Source organism: Onychomys torridus, chromosome 17 (genome assembly GCF_903995425.1).
Source record: "Onychomys torridus chromosome 17, mOncTor1.1, whole genome shotgun sequence".
In the NCBI taxonomy this organism is placed as follows: domain Eukaryota; kingdom Metazoa; phylum Chordata; class Mammalia; order Rodentia; family Cricetidae; genus Onychomys; species Onychomys torridus.
The window spans coordinates 59,731,273-59,744,763 of record NC_050459.1 but is presented as its reverse complement, the minus strand read 5'-3'; positions in this window follow the sequence as shown (position 1 = coordinate 59,744,763).

Here is a 13,491-nt window from a genome sequence, read left to right as displayed (position 1 = left end):
GAAATAAAATGTTCTTCCAGCAGGCGGCGCTGTAGACTTCTGCAGCAGCTGGCTGCAAGAACAAGTTCTTGCTTACTACTAGGATCTGAAAGGAACTTCCATGCTGTGTCCCTGCAGGGACAGAGCTAGATACCTAGACTTTATCCCAGAATCCAACGGTGGACCTGTGAGCCTTTCTACAGACAAGATTATCAACTGATAATCAGGCCATTCAGGATACTGGTTGAGTCAGACAATCCTAGAGAAACAGCTAAGTGTGTGTTAAGAATCACACTCCTGGTGAAGCTATGCTGTGTTAATAGAGACTGGGCTAAGCCGGGGCTGGAGAGTAGACCACACAATTTAAATACAAATAGAATTCAGAATAATAGTTTCTTGTGGTCACTTGCTTCTGCTGTACAAAGCATTGCTCAGAATTCCCCCAATAGCTTGTATTAGGAGAACAATCTCTTGATTCCATTTTAGAACATTCTGATTGGGGAAATCTGGGTAGGCTCTGACAGATGGCTTCTGAATTTCCATGGAGGATTCTATTGGCTGCCCGTAGTATTTGATACCTTGCCCCTGGGTTCTCCTAACTGCTCTTTGCCCTCTAGTTTCTGTGATTTGATGGAAGGAGTCTGTCATATTGATATGAGCTTTCACATTCCTGGAGCATTATGCTCATCTGTTCAATGGGTCCAACTGGAGAATCCACATTTCAGCTCTGATTAGATGCCCATATTCCCTACATCCATACATCTCGTCACCACAAAGCAGGTTGCATGGAGAGACATCACCATCATTGAGACCCTTGCCTTCCTCACTGACCAGTTATAATAGAGCGATGTCCTTTACCGGACTGACTTGGTCTTCTCCCTAACGTTTGTCTGTATTAGGAAATTGACCCTCTTTCATTTCATATTTTAAGAAGTAGCAAATTAGTCTGTGGTGGTTTGAATAGGTATGCACCCATAGACTAACATGTTTGAAATCTTGGCCCATTGGGAGTGGTGTTATTAGGAGGTGTGGCTTTGTCAGAGCAGGTGTGGCCTTACTGGAGGATGTATGCCACCATGAAGGTGGGCTTTGAGGGTTTGTTTGTTTGTTTGTTTGTTTGTTTGTTTGAGACAGGGTTTCTCTGTATAGCTTTGTGGCTTTCCTGGATCTCACTCTGTAGACCAGGCTGGCCTCGAACTCACAAAGATCCACCAGGCTCTGACTCCCGAGTTCTGGGATTAAAGGCGTGCACCACCACCACCCGGCTGGGCTTTGAGGTTTTATATGCTCAAGCTGTGCCCTGCGTGGGACACAATTGCTTCTCCTGTCTGTCCATCAAGATGGAGAACTCTCAGCTCCTTCTCCAGCACCATGTCTGCCTGCACGACACCATGACAGTAATGGACTAAACCTCTGAAAGTGTAAGCCAGCCCCAATGAAATGTTTTTCTTTATAAAACTTTCCGTGATCATGGTGACTCTTCACAGCAATCATGCACTAAGACAGAGATTAGAACAGTACTTACTCAGGTCACGAATTGTTTAGTCATTTGGGTATCAGAGACACTATGAAGGAATAATTAATTAAATCCATTCACTGTGGAAGGAAAGTAGTATATGAACATTAGTGACTACGCTTATTTATGTTAAGGGAAGAGATCAGAATAAAAACTTCCTGGAAGGACATGGACTCTCTGAAAAGCCTGCACCAGTATTCTGAAGGCACCATCTAGCTGGCATACATTAAAACACAGTAGCTTGTCCTCAGTGACACTGTAGAACTACTAACTCCTGGGATATCGTTCTACCCTGCTGCCCTCAGCTGCTCCTACCTGACATCCTCCATACCCTTAAGAGAGAGAAAAGCTCATGGTCTACATGTGAAATAGTCTATAGCAACATAATGAATGCCCTTGTTCAGCTCTGGACACCACCTTTCCTGTTATTAGATCTTAGCCTAGTACCCAGCCGGCTAAGTTCATGATAAATGGTCAAGTTCATATCTTCAATAATAGGGGCTTGCCTTCAAGTTCTAGGGAGTAACTATGGGCAATGGCAATAGCCTATATTGTTTTGGGAGTCTCTTGGGGTTCCCTGATCAACAACTAGAAAGGAGGGTTCTCATGCCTGGAACTAGGCTGTTCGCCCATGGATCTTGGGGGCACAGATCACCCCAAGTGCCATAACTGTATTGCTCACCACAAACATCCTCACCCATGAAGAACTTAACTTGTAGAAGAGCCTGGAGCTCTCAGTTATGATCACAAAAGATGAGCTGAAAACCAGAGACATTTGCAGGATACAGAAGCTAGAAATGAGCTGCGGAAGTCCAGCTCTTAAACTTTCTCTTTGTCTGGCAATTTTAACCTTCATAAATGAGTCTTGATTTTAGGAAGAACTAGAGTAAATCAATCAATACTTATAATTAAGGAATAATGAAAACACTACCTGTCAAAGCACATGGAAGAGCTAACAAAGAAATGGTGAGACATATAACAGCCATAAATGTGTCTAACAGGAAAATTGAAAATATTATAAATTATAAGCTGCTGCTACTTTGTATCTAAGGATTAGTCTGCAGAGAACAAAGAAAGCATATCTAACTGCAGAGGGGGACAGACTGTAGCTGACCCAAACAATGAGAGGCCATGTCTCAGCAGCCAACCACGTTCCAGACAGATGTGTGCTGTATCCACTTGGCTTCTTTGTGCCTCTCTTCCTTTCCTACACACCACTTCCTTTCCTCTGCTTAGAAATATGACCTGCCCAAATGGCTTAATGTGGGGAAACTGAGGGACGCTCTGAATGTCCCTCTTTTAAGCTGAACTGCTGCCCAATTTTGGAATCATAAATAAAGCCAAACAAGAACATAAAACTGCCCCCTCTCTGTCTCTCTCTGTCTCTGTGGTGTGTGTGTGTGTGTGTGTGTGTGTGTGTGTGTGTGTGTGTGTGTGTGTTTGGGTGTAATTTTATCTTTCAACTCATCATCTCAAGAGTGTAGAAAAATAGTAACTGAAGAAACATAAAGAAACCCTGTAGGTGGATGTTTCTGTGTCCGGCCAGCAACTCCCAAACACTCAGAAGCCACTTCTTTAATCATTGACTCAGAGGCTTAATATTACTTATGAATGCTCAGCCAGTAGCTCAGGCTTGTTACTAACTAGCTCTTACACTTAAATTAGCCCATAATTATTATCTGTGTTTAGCCACATGGCTTGGTAACTTTTCTCAGTATGGCAATCTCACCTTGCTTCCTCTGCATCTGGCTGGTAACTCGGGAATCCACGTTCCTCTTCCCAGCACCCCACCTACACTTCCTGCCTGGCTACTGGCCAATTAGGATTTTATTAAACCAATTCAAGTGAAAAATCTTTACAGTGTACAAGAGAACTATTCCACAGCAAAACCCCATGTCAGGGGAGGGGGCAGAATTCCTGAAGTAGAGGAGAGGAAACTGCCAAGTAAGATGAACAAAGTCATCAGCTAATTCAGATAAATGTTAGAGCGAAAGAGAGAGATAGCCAGAATGGAGAAGTGGTGCCAGTATACTGGATACATACTGAAAGAGTAAATAACTACAGACATAATGTTGTGAATTTTAAGGTGATGATGAATAACTATATTTTAATGAACTTGAAAACCTGTATGAGTCAGATGACTTCAAGAAACTAAAAATGTATAAAAATAGCAGAAAGATATTTTTCTAAAGAGACCACTAAGTATACAAGCTTTTATAACAGAATTGATACATTGTTCCTCCCCAGTAAAGCACAGGTTCCTGTCTCTGGTGTTCACTCCCTTGTGTAATCTCCGTCCCTTGGGTGTGTGCTGGATCTTATTATTTTTTTTTTTTCCGTTTTTTTTCCAGACAGGGTTTCTCTGTGTAGTTTTGGTGCCTGTCTTGGATCTTGCTCTGTAGACCAGGCTGGCCTCGAACTCACAGAGATCTTCCTGACTCTGCCTCCCAAGTGCTGGAATCAAAGGTGTGCACTGCTACTGCCCAGCCATGTGCTATATCTTTTAATTCACCTCTTTCAAATAAAGCATGGCAAAATGATTGAATGTCACTTCTGAGCTTAGAGTCAAGAGAGACCACGGCTTCCATCTTGCTATTTCTCATTCATCCCTAAGTGCTTTCATAGCCCAGTGTCTGGCAGAAGCGTTGTGCTTCTATGGAAGAGGTCCAGAAGCAAGGAACAGATACCTCTGGCCAACAGTCACTGAGAATCCAAAAACCCATGACTGAAAATGGAAGAGGATTTCTGAGTCCTTCCAAAAGTCTAGAGAACCTGGCCACAGATACTTTTCAATAGAGCTCTGTACTTTGATAACATATCATAAGAGACCTCAAGTCTGAGGCACCTGAACTATGAGATCATTGTATGTATATGTTGTTTCTAGAGTCATTTGTTACATGAAAATACACACATATACATGTATGCACATGCACACACATGCAGAGAGGTAAAATACAAGCTTGTTTGACTTGTGGATTCAAATGACTTAAAATAAATATTTTCTATCTGCCTTAGTTAGTACTCTATTTCTCTGACAAAACACCGTGACAAAGTCAACTTATAAAAGAAAGTATTTAATTTGGTAGCTCACAGGTTCAGATGGTTAGAGTCCATGACCATCATGGCAGGGAACATGGAAACAGACAGGTAGGCATGGTGCTTAAGCAATAGCTGAGAGTTTGTCTCTGATCCTCAAGCACAAGGCAGAGATAGAGACAGAGATAGAGATGAGAACTGGGAATGGTATGGGCTTTTGAAACCTCAATGCTCACTCCCAGTAATGCATCTCCTCCAACAAGGCCACACCTCCTAATCCTTCCCAAACAGTTCCACCAACTGGGAACCAAGCATTCAAATATATGAGCCTATGTGGAATCATTCCCATTCAAAGGACCACACTATCTTCTAAAATGAATTCTGAAGGCTAGAGTGAAGATTCTCATCTAAGGAAATCTTGAAGGAGAAAGGAAGTCCTGGAAGGTAGGGAAAAGATAGACCCTCAGTCCTTGTGACCATGAGTTCCCTGACATGTGGATGTGAACTGACCCCTCCTTTGAGAGAAGAGGACAAACCAAGGCTCCTGGTGGTCATGAGTTTGCTGTCCCATGAAGAAGACAGACACTTGCTCCTTGTGACTATGAGTTTGCTGTCACAGGGGTGGGAACTGATCCCTCCTTTAACACAAGCTGCTTGCTCTGCCCTGTGCATTATTGCCAGGCCTGGGGCAGGAATCTTGCTGTTCAGAGATGAGGAAAGGGAACAGACAGATGAGCCAGAGGGCCATGGGCTCAACTGGCTAACATCTCAGCTCCACTGAGTTCTCACGGCAGACTACCAACTCTCCAGAGAAAGAAGGGACGATGTGACTGTCAAAGAGGAGATCAAGAGGTCCTGTTAGCAACCTGAGGGACAGAAGGAGGAAAATTAAAGTGCATTATTATTGGCAGTGTCAATTTTCTTTTCTTACTTTAATGTTTTATTGATGATTTGTGGATTTCACATCATGCATCCCTATCCCATTCATCTCCCTGTACTTTCATATCAGTCCTCTGCCCTGGAACCTTCCCCAAATAATATTTAAAAGAAAAAAACTCATCCTGGAAGCAGTAGCATGACCCAGTGAGTCAGTCACACAGTATACCATTTATTCCATACATCTTTACTTGCAAGTATTCATTGCAATGAGTCAATGGTCTGGCTCAAGGCCTCTGGCTTCTGCTACACTATCAATACTGGCCCTTACTGGGACGGACTCCTCTTGGATATCCTGTTGTTGCCCTATGTCATGGAGAGCCTGCAGCTTTGGATCTGCAGGACCAGCCCCTTCATGTGCCTGAGCACTTTAAAGATGGGGTGGATGTTGAGGTGGGCCAAATCATAGTCCTGGTTCTGGGCCTGGATAGTAGATGGGTTGGTCAGCCGGCCAGCTCTCCCTCATTCTCACTGCCAGGGATCACTCAATGCCATAGGCAGCAAGGGGCTGGGCCAGTTTTGCTTACATGCTCTCAGGGGTGACTCACCCCCACACATACCACCAGGGCCAGCTCTACTGCACTGTCCAGGCAAGGTGCAGGGCCTGCTCTCCCAAGTGTTGCACATAGTGAGGAACAGAGTCAACAATCCCACCCTCATGCCCTGAGACTAGCTCTCCCACCAGCTGTAGGTGGTAAGAGGTGAGGGTCAACGGCGGGCATCTCTCTCTCTCATCCATGCCACAGCATGACAGACAAATAGGATGGCCAGCTCTCCCATACTCACGCTCTCATGACTTGCTTAACTGTGCCCCTGCCAACAGGGTCAGCTCTACTGTACTGACCAGGTGAGGTGTCAATTTTCTTCTCCAGAATAGTAGACCTGTTATTCAAAGCTTGCTAAAATTTTTCATCTCAATTATTTAATCCAAATTTTTAAAAAAATAATAGTAAACATTTATCAGAAAGTCATTTCACATTGCCACATAATAAAATATATTCCATTACATGGCATCTGAGAGGTAACAACTCAAAGTGTTAACATTTAGAGGCTCTAATACAACTTTCAGTATTTTAAAATCACTGACTATGTAAGGTAAGTAATCATCATGTAAAGCAGAAAATGGTTTTTTAACCCCACTATGTATCTGGAGGCATTCAAATTTCCAAAGAAAGTGTTTCCATTCTTACAGCAGTTTATATGTTTCTGATGCATGTATGGTCTTAGTTTATCAGATTATGAAATTTGCTTGGGTGGTTCTCGCCATCACTATCCTGTAGGTACAGGGTATAGCTATCAAAAGAAAACATCTCTCCTTTTTAGGATATCTGTCAATAAAATCCTGTGTTTGACCATAACTTGCAAAATAAAACCAATTAAAAAAAGGAAATACAAAGCTGTTTTCCCCTGGTCCAGACAGACTCCAACAAGGTTCTTTGATGCCAATGAAATCAACCACAGATGCAGAAATTAGTGTGTTCTACATGTACACTAGGCTGTCAATGAAATACACTCTTGCTTTATAAGTTTACTTTTCAAGAAAATGTCTCAAGGATAAGGATAACACCCAAAGATAATCAGAGCAGTGATGTCTACACTGACGTTTCAGCAAGTGCTTAATTAATTGGAATTATTATAAAGATGAAGAGGAAAATGTCCTACTGAGCCCAGACCTTTGACTCTTGTATCTATACTGCCTCTTCTACCTTTCGATATCACCACAAATGACGTTCAGAATAACCACATAGAAATGAGGAAACAAAGCCCAGTAGTGGCACAGGTCTGTCATCCCAGCACTTTGGAGGTAGGTGGAGGCACGAGGATCAGGAATTCAAGGTAAATCTCAGCCCTTCCACATAGTATATTTGAGGCCAGCCTAAGCTACATGGGACCCTATTTCCTAAAGTGTGCGCGCGCACACACACACACACACACACACACACACACATGAGATTCCATTGTTTCTCCGCAGTAGACAGTTAAGAGCAAAGTGTGCGAGGCTTGGTGATGGACCAGAATCGAGTTTGGAAACTTCGTTTTGAAGTCAACTCAGGCAGGGGCACGTGGAGTAAGATGTGAAACTCATTTCAATAATTACATTCACCGCACAAGATGAAAGGCCATTTTCACCTTCCATCTTCCTGGCCATCCTTTCAGACTCATGATTTCATTTTCTTGATATGCTGTGCAGACCCAGCTGTAGCTGGGACATGAGCCAGATGTCAAATAGAAACGATGCTGCTGGCATTGAACTTCCCTCTTCCTTTTAAGAACCACAAAGAGTAATAGCACTTACAGAACAAATTGATTCAAAGGCCCTGACATGAACCGTGGCTGCCTATATTTTCAGCACACACTCTTCATGCCTGCATTTTTGTTATTTTGCTACAGAATATAACAAGAAATTGACACAGCTTCAAAAGTGAGGCCTTTGAAACATACCTTTGACTTATATAAATAATTGACTTTTATTAATAGCATGGTTAATACAGTAACATTAAATTAAAACCTTATTTGTGGACTTCTATTTTAAAAATAATAAAGAAAATGCTATCGTTAGAATGTTTCTTTTGTCCATAACTTAGGTTACAAATGCTTATCACAGTACCTTTCAGTATAAAATAAAACTCTGCCTGTCATCCTCCTATGCAAAGAACACCCTTTAAAGGTAGACATAAAGATAATTCAAATAGCATGTTCATAATAAAATCAAAATCCAAGACTGGGGGAAAAGATAAGATGAAGAGTTTTTGGATTTGTACATTAGGAACTTTTTGAGTGTGAATGGTAAAATCTGTGTGCTGCATTGTTTTTTGTTGACTTGACACAATCTAAGGTCATCTGGGAAGAGGCACCTCAGTTGAGAACATGCTACCTTCACATTGGCCTGTAGACAGGCCTGTGATTAATGATCCATGTGAGAGGGCCCAGCCCACTGTGGGTGGTGCCACCCCCGGGCAGGTGGTCCTGGATGATGTACTCAAGCAGGCTGAGAAAACTATGGAGAGCAAGCTGTGTTCCTCTGTGGCCTCTGCTACAGAGAAATCCCGACTTGAGATTCTTGCCTTGAGTTTCTGCCCTGACTTCCCTCAGTGATGGACTTGTAAGATGGAATTGTAAGGCAAAATAGTAGCTTTCCTCCGCTGAGTTAGCTTGGACATTTTATCACAGTAATAAAAAAGTAAGCTATGCAGATTGTATAGTCATAGTCAGTGTTCCATTGCTGTGAAGAGACACTGTGACCATAGCAACTCTTATACCAAAAAGCACTTAACTAGGGCTTGCTTGCAGTTTCAGGGGTTTAGTACATTTAGCATGGTGGGAAACAAGGCAGCACACAGGTAGATATGGTGCTGGAGAAGTAGCTACTTCTACATCCAGATCTGCAGGCAACAGGAAGAGAAAGACACTGGCTTGGTTTAGGTTTTTGAATTCTCAAAGCCCACCCTCCAATGACACACTTTCTCTAACAAAGTCACTTTCTCCAGCAAGACCACATCTCCTAGCAGTGCCACTCCCTGGTGACCAAGCCTGCAAATCTATGAGCCATGGGGACCATTCCTATTCAAACCACCACAGGATTCCTTCCCTTCCACTAGGCAAGGTGTTAAAGAAAGTTATTGGATGAGAGAATTCCCATGCTATAAGCATCTGTCTAGATCTTCCATTACACCTGGCTGTAGCATCCAGGATCATCATTTTTAATTCTGACTCCTGCACATCGTTAATGAACTTACTCTTTTCCTCCAGTGAGTTTTGTTTTTGTTTTTTCTGTTTGTTCTTTTTGTTTGTTTGTTTTGGTTTGTTTTTTGAAGACAGGGTTTTTCTGTGTAGTTTTGGTGCCTGTCCTGGATCTCTCTCTGTAGACCCGGCTGGACTCGAACACACAGATCCTCCTGGCTCTGCCTCCCCACCCCACACACCCCCTTGCAGTGATGGGATTAAAGGCATGCACCACTGCTGCCTGCCCCTCCAGTGAGATTTTAATGGATTCCATCTAATTAGGAAGCTCAGGATTCTTCTCCTAGAGTTTTACATAGAAACTGAGATGTAGTTCAGTTTGTAGCATGCTTGCCCATCATAAACAAAGCCATGGGTTCAATCAACAGTACGCAATAAAACTAGGCATGGTGATTTATCCCAGCCTTTGAGATGTGGAGGCAGGAATATCAGAAATTCAAAATCATTCTTGGCTATGAAGTGAGTTCAGGTTCAACTAGAGTTTCATGAGACATGTGGGGAAAAAAAGCTGGATCACCTCTCACCTCAGTCCAACTGACATATGAAATTAGGTGTAAGATCAAAGATATAATAATTTGACCAAATTCCATTTAGGAGTCATTTCTCAGTTTCTTCATTTTAATTATTTCTGCATTTGCTTCTTGAATGATGTACTTAGGAAACACAGATGATCTTCCTGGGTCTAGTAGAAGGAACATCTCAGGGCAACTGACTTAACAATGAGGTGATCTCAAGTAATCACACACACACTGAATCCACCATGTTAGCATTTGTAAATTGCATTTGGTGCCTCAGATTTTATGTCCTGAATTATGTCTCAAAGAAGATGATCCTATTTAAGTCCTAACTTCTGGAATATCTGAGTGTCACCTTATTTGAGAATAGGAACTTTGTAGATATCACCAAAATGAGGTTTTACTAAATTAGCTCATCCAAGGAGCTAGTGTTGTTTAAAAAAAAAAAAGACAGCTTTGAACAACAATTATACAGAAGATAGATGGGGACAGAGAGTAGAGTGATGGGCCTTCAAGGCAAAGAATGCCCAAGCATGCCATACCAGCAACCTACCGAGACCAAGAGACTCACAGGAAGCAAGTAAAGTTTATTACTTAGAGCCTTCAGAGTCATCATGCCTGCGGAGTCCTTCATCTTGGGCCTCTTGGCTCCAGAGTGATGAGAGTATAATTTTCCATTAGTTTAAGCTGCTTGTGAGACCGTATTTTTTTGTAGAAGCACCAAGAATCTAGTGTATCATGTCTCATGGGATTGTCAGTGATTTGAATATCAATGTCTTCACTAATATCCTCTTCATTGTCCAGACAGGGTCTCCAACACACACACACACACACACACACACACACACACACACACACACCCCTATGCAATTCACCAAATGCAATTTACATACACTAACATGTTAGACTCAGTGTGTTTGCTATTACTTGAGATCACCACACTATTAAGCCTGTTGCCCTGAGATGTTCCTTTAATAAGGCCCACGAACCTATGATATATATGTCATACACACACACACACACACACACACACATATCCCTATATATATCACTAAATAGATATATTCCTAAATATATATCACTCAAGATACACACACACACACACACACACACACACACACACACACACATACACACACACACAATGAGAGTCTCCAATTTAGCTCTGTCTGGTCTAGATCTTACTATATAGATCAGACTGGCCTTGAGTTGCAGCAATCCTCCTGCCTCTGCCTCCAAAGTGCTAGAATTACAGATCTAAAACACTATGTCCAAGCAAATGTAGTTGTTTTACCTTTATGTATGTGTGTATGTGCCTGCTCATCTGTATGAGCTCTACACATTCAGTGACTGAGGAGACAAGGGTGTTGGATCCCATGAAACCAGAGGGAAAGGCAGTGGGCCACCATCTGGGTGTTAGGAACCGAAGTGAGACACATGTCTGCAGCTCCTACTAATGTATTTTTAAGGGCCAAAAAAATCTTATTGAGGCACTGCTTTAGTTTCCTTCTATTGCTGTGATAAAACACTATGGCCAAAAGCAACTTGGAGGAGAAGGAGTTTATTTTCCTTACACTTTCAGGTCACAATCTATCACAGGGAAGTTGGGGTGGGAACGCAAGGCAGGAACATGAAGGCAGGCCCCATGGCTGAACACAGTTTGCTGGCTTGTTCTCCAGCCTCCTCCCAGGTTCATGATTAGCCAGCTTTCTTAAACAGCCCAGCAGCACCTGCCTAGGTATGGTGTTGCCCACAGTATGTTGGTCCCTCTGCATCAACTGGTAATTGAGACATTCCCCAAAACCGTGCCCACTGACCGATACAATGCAGGTAACTCCTCAAAAGATGCTTTCTTCTCAGAGGACTCTGAGCTCTGTCAAGCTGACAGTGCTAAGTAGAACAGGTACACTGTGTTTTATTGTCAGTCTGTTGTGGCCCATCTTCACCATCCTCAGAACTCATGTCAGAATCCTAACAATGACGCTCAAAACTACCTGCCGGGAAGGCATTCCAAAATGAGTTGAGAACAGACTCACACGTAGAAGTTGTTCCATGCCATCTCATCAATACAACCCTGGGCTATTGGCATAACCAACGCTCTTATTTTATCTGAGCCAAAGCTGCACAAGCTTCCAAATGTCTCCCTCCCTGGGTTGTTTCCTTCCAGCGCTTTCCTTACAGAGTCAGCGGAAGAAGAGGAACCAACTGCAAGCCTGAGGCTTTCTGGCAGGGCTACTTCAAGACTCAGTCCAGTAATGAAAAACTGAACAACACATTCTGCGCAAAAGGCAGTGTAGTCTATGGCTCATTTGTGGTCCTATTCCTGGAAATCCATACTACAGAGTTTGTCATTGGAGAGACAAAATGAGGACAGCCACAAGCCAACCTCACTTGCCTTGCCAGCCAACACGATAATAGTGAGTTGCCTTGTGGAACCAGCTCTCTGATTTGGTGCTGTTTGAACTGGCAGCTTTTGGTATTATGCATATTCCTCATGGGCTGTTTTATCCCAGTTATTCCCTTGAAAAATCTGTTTCCTTTCAATTCTCTTTGCTCTCTGTTCCAGGAACAAGCAAAAGCACAAAGAGGCTGCATAGGAGTTATAGCTAAAGGAAGTCACCTGCCTCTCCCAGGGCCTCCCTTCTGCTGCTACCCAGATGGCAAGATACTGACAACCTAAAGCTTCCCCGCTGTCAAGTGAAGATGCTCTGTCCATTTGCCGATGGGGCCCGAGGATCACCAGCTTCTCCGTGGGCAGCAAGCTATGCAAACTGAGCCGCTCCATATCGTCGCCAGCCCTGGAGTGCCTGGAGCGGTACTCCCACTGCCAGCCTCGATGCTCTGTGTCCTTTCTTCCTCGTGGATGCCTATCTCTCTACTGAAGAGCTCCAGTCATTGATGCTGCCTGCAACACCACATGTGCAGTGGTCCCAACAGGATGACCCTCCGACTAGGGCAGCAGTCCTTCTACCAGCTGACATATCAGCTCACCTTGAGGGGGCGGGCTTTGGGGTCTCTTTTTCTCAGCCTTCTATCAGTGTGACAGTCAGTCGACTTCCTGATGCCTTCTGGTCAAGATGTAGCCAGCGTCATATCTGCCTGCACACTGCCAGGCTCCCCTTCATGATCATAATGGACTGAACCTCTGAAGCTGTAATCGAGCCACCCTCTATGAAATGTTTTCTTTATTAGAGTTGCCATAGTCATGGTGACTCCTCACAGTAATAAAAACCCTAACTAACTAAGACAGAAACTTGTTTTCTCATTTTTGACCCCAAGTAGGAAGGATGGGGACAGCAAGCATGAGCGAACTCTATCATAAATGGTCAAAATTTGATCCTTTCTTTGGTCCCATTGATGAAGAAGACTCAAACCTGGTCATTTTTTTTTTTAATGAATGGACTAGTCATCATTCCTTTGAAAATCACATCTCCCCGATCATCCATCCCATCTATATCCCTAGGCTATATAATCTTTCCAGGAGAGAACTTACAGATGTTGGGAGAAGGTATTTACAGAACATCTAATCTTACAGATGTTGGGAGAAGGTAATTTTGAGAGAAATGCTTCAAGGAGCTGGCATTTCCTACAGGTAACATGAGGCCAAGACTTTCGGTCTTGTAATGAGAGCATCTGAGCTTTTGGTTTTCACATGGTGAGTCCAGAACCCCAATCTAAGCCTCCCTTATCACTAGCCTGCATTCTACCAGAGTGTAGATGTCCAGGGGCCATAGACAACTACATATGGGGGTGGGGTGAGGAGGCAGC